Source organism: Lemur catta, chromosome 2, assembly GCF_020740605.2.
Source record: "Lemur catta isolate mLemCat1 chromosome 2, mLemCat1.pri, whole genome shotgun sequence".
In the NCBI taxonomy this organism is placed as follows: Eukaryota; Metazoa; Chordata; class Mammalia; order Primates; family Lemuridae; genus Lemur; species Lemur catta.
The window spans coordinates 91,211,525-91,215,804 of record NC_059129.1 but is presented as its reverse complement, the minus strand read 5'-3'; the positions used below and the strand labels follow the sequence as shown (position 1 = coordinate 91,215,804).

The 4,280-nt window shown below is 37.0% G+C and overlaps 1 non-coding gene across 1 annotated transcript; it reads left to right on the top strand.

Moving 5' to 3' along the window:
• The first annotated feature begins 1,556 nt into the window (after nucleotides 1-1,556).
• On the top strand, nucleotides 1,557-1,812 carry LOC123633814. The gene has a single exon (XR_006733805.1). It is a non-coding gene; the product is annotated as a small nucleolar RNA U89 (small nucleolar RNA).
• Nucleotides 1,813-4,280: the final 2,468 nt, after the last annotated feature.

Sequence of the window (4,280 nt, the reverse complement as noted above, 5' to 3'; positions counted from 1 at the left end):
TTGGGGGGGGGTGGCAGTTTAGTAGTTTAGAATTTCAGCTCTCAAATCAGACTGTATTGATTCAAAGCCTGCTCTACATCTCACCATCCAGGTGGCCTTGGGCAAGTTGCTTAACTCTTCTGCTCCAGTTTCCTCATCTGTTAAATGAAGACGCTAACAATACCGACATTATGGAATTGTTTTGAGGAGTCAATCAGGAAATACTCCTCTCTATAATAGTGTGTGACACATAATTATATATTAATGTTAATTAACTATTGTTATTGCTGCTCTTGTTGTTACTGAAGAATATTTATGCTAAAAGGTCAAAGAGAGAGGTATGACTAATGCAAGATGGGAAGAAGCGGGGATCATTATTAAGGAGAGAAGGGAGGGAGAGGTACTCCAAATGAGAGGTGGCGGGAAAATATTGCCAGGCAATGAGGTGTGAAAGAGCAGAACTAGTTCAGAGAACAGTGTATATTAAGCTTGATGTGTAATAGTGAGAAATCTAAACTTTATCATGGAAACTTTTAAACCTTTTAAGAAAAAAAATTAGCATGATTAGATATGGATATCAGAAAAAAGGTATAATAAATGATGTGGAAAACAAATGTTAGTGTGGGCAGATGGGATTAGAAAGAGTTATGAGACACACTCTAATTGTCCAGGTGAGAGACAATTTATATTTATTTATATTTACTTATTAAGTAAATAAATATATTCTGAAGACCTATATTAAAGCTTGAACTGAAGACCTATATTAAAGCTTGAACATTGAAGATATAGACCAGGACACATGTCTACAAATTATTTATGACACACATGTGATGAAAAGGTGAGACTTAAAGCTGATGCTCAGAATGCTAGTTTGTGCAACTGAGTAGATGGCAATCCATTAGCCAAGATAGGGAACATAATGATATTAATTCCAATATTTAATATTTGTTTAGTTCTTAATTTGTGTTGGGCTCTGCTCCAAATACTTTTAATGTGGTAACTCATTTAATCCTCACAACAATGCTAAACATAATATTATTATTTCCATTCTACAGATAGGGAAACTGTAGGATGTGGGAAACAAATACCTTTGCCAAGGTCACATAGCTAGTGACCAGTAGAGTGGAGTTCCAAATATAGTTGAATAGTTGCAGAGCTTATGCCCGTGCTATACAGCTTTGCTACTCAGGAGAGGAACATATTTGAAGAGGGAATTGGGAAATAGGAAGATAGATGAGGCTTAACCTTGGGAAAGGACTCAAAATGAAGATTTTGGTATTCTTGTTTTTATTTTTCCTTTTAGAAACAGCGTTTCACTAATGTTGACCAGACTGCAATGGAACTCCTGGGCTCAAGAGATCCTCCCACCTCAGCTCCTCGAGTAGTTGGGACCATGTACCGTGCATGTTTGGACTTTGGTATTCTTTTGACAACATTCTATACATTTAGTGTCAACACAGCACTATTTTTGCTCATCATTTTAATAACTAATTGATTTAACTGTGTCTTCATTTTACATATAAATAAATATAAATTAAATATATATATACATACATATATTACTTTAAACCAATAGACTAGCAACATCATCAAAAATAATGTGGGCTTAGTTTGGAATGATATATAAATATATACTTGCTCCTCCTGGTTAGTTACACTTTTCATTTAAAATGTTCATATTCTGTAAGGCCAGATCAACAGCACTACTGGCCTTGCCTCCATTTCTGTTGCTACCCCCAGTTCCTGGCAGCAGCCTACAGGGAGGTCCACAGGTGGGGCCCAAAGTAGGGCTGGGTGTGAGCTATCTGAGTGAGCACAACCTTGGATCTGACAGCCCAGAGGAGGACTGGAGCGAGAGAGTGGTGAGAATGGGTCCAGGGATGAGACCTGCCCTTGTGTGAACTCTTAATCCTACCCTGTTCATCTTAGAGAAGCGCTGAGCAAGAACCCTGGCTACATGAAGCTTCGCAAGATCTGGGCAGCCCAGAACATTTCTAAGCCGATTGCCACATCATAGAATCGTATCTATCTCGCTGGGACAACCTTGTGCTGAACCTACAGGATGAAAGTTTCACCTGGGGAAGTGGCAGCCTCATCAAGGGTAAGTAATGAGCCTGGGAATCAAGAACTCCATCCCCAGAGAGCAAGTGACTCCATCCCCAGAGGGCAAGTGGATCTGCTTCTCCAGTTTTTGAGTAACCAGCTAGGGGTCCATCATACTCCCACCTACCCCCAGTATCATGTGATGGTCCCCTGCACCCACACTGGCCTCACTACCCCTCTTGGATTAAGGAAGACTGAAGACCAGCCCTTTTTCTGGGGAATGACTTTCCTCCTTCGTGTTGGCCAGGGGTGTTGAGACAGTGTGTTAGTTCTCAGTGATTTCCTAGTGCTGCTTCCTCGCTCAAGGTTGGGAGTAGATAACTACCAACCCAGGAATTCTCAATAAATTTTTATTACTTAAGCTGAAAATAAATAAATAAAGTAAAAAAATTAAAATGTTGCCAATATTTATTATGCGAGCTTTGCTTTATCTCCTTATGAGCAGAGACTCTTTTTTAGTATTTCCCAGACATATAGCTAATTAGATATTTATTTATTTGTATGGATCAGGATGATGGAAACTAAATACAATCCTAAACCTATGTCTCAAAGAACCAATAAAAATCCTCTCGAAATTCCATATCGGCTTAATATTATATATTTGTGTTAACTGGACAGCTTTTACCTATGTTAATAAACTGTTAAATAGGCTAATGAACAACTCTGCCTCTATATTATTTAATTCTACTATCAAGGGACTCATTTATTACATATATCAAACTGTAAAATATTAGTATGCCATTTTGCTTAATAAATGACTGCATATATTGAAATAAACTCAAGGACTAGGTGAATTTATAGGTCTGATGGGAATTCAACCTTTTCCAGTTATGTAGCTTCCATGAGCTTTACTTCAGTGATTATCCATTTCTTACTGGATGATATACAAATCTAGAACCTCACAGCCTGAACACAGGCCTTGAAAGGAATGAATAGTTTTCTCAAATGATGTGAGGGGGCAACAAAACATATGAATATCTATTACTGGTTTCAAATTATAATACTCACAATGCTTATTACCAAATTTTTTTTCAAAGTAGGATAGAGAAAATAAGGATACAAGTAAATTACCTCTATATTAAACCAAACTGCAAATACATTCATTTATTAACACTTTTCTTGAATCTGGAGACTGGTAATCTTGTAGATCCTCAGCTTTCTTTCTTACTGTCTGCAGAGATCATTTCCAATATTCTCCATTTTCTCAAATCTCCTATAACACCAGGGCCCAGCTCTTCATCAGATTATGATTTCACTTCATAAGTTTTAGAGAAAATGTGAATCATAGCTAGAAACTACCTTACCTTCCTTCTTTCCTCTCACTACAGCTCTAGAAATGTCTTTCCTTCTAGGGCCATATTTCTGAGGTAGAGTTTCCTATCTCCTCCTTCAGGAACATACTCCACCAATAGCCTCTCTTTCTTCTACCTTCATTGTCTCCCTTCCTAGTGACCCATTCCCTACAACATTTAAATACCCTGAGTATCCCCAAGTATATTATAATAATTTTCTAGGGCTGCCATAACAAAAGTATCACAAACTGGGTGACTTAGATAATATAATCTTATCTCACAGTTCTGGATTGCCTCTTCCTAGCTTCTCGTGGTTTGCTGGCGATATCTGGTGTTCCTTGGCTTGCAGATACAGAATGTCCATCTCTGCTTTGGTGTCTCATGGTGTTCTCCTTGTGTCTCTGCCTTCACATGGTCGTGTTCTTCTAAGGACACAAGTCATAATGGATTAGGGACTCACCTTACTCCAGTATGACCTCATCTTAACTAATTACTACTGCAATGATCTTATTTCTAAATAAAGTAACTTTGTGAGATACTGAGGGTTAATATTTCAACATATCTGTTTTTAGGGGATAGGCAAAAGTCAACTCATAATATCATCTTAATAAAATAAAAAACTAAATTTAAATTTAAAACATTCTTTAACCAGACTTCCTATTTCAGTTACTATTTTTATCTTTTCATTGCTTTATAATCAAACTTTTGAAGGTTTTGTCAATAATTTCTGCCTTTACTTCCTCACCCATTCATGTACTTTTCATCACGATCATAAAGAAAATTAGCTTTTCTTTGTGTAGGTAGGAGCATGTAATTTGGCCTGATTATGGAAAAATAACACTCAGCTTGATATTCTTTCTCAGTGGCACTTAATAAATTAACATTTTAATTTCATATATAACATTA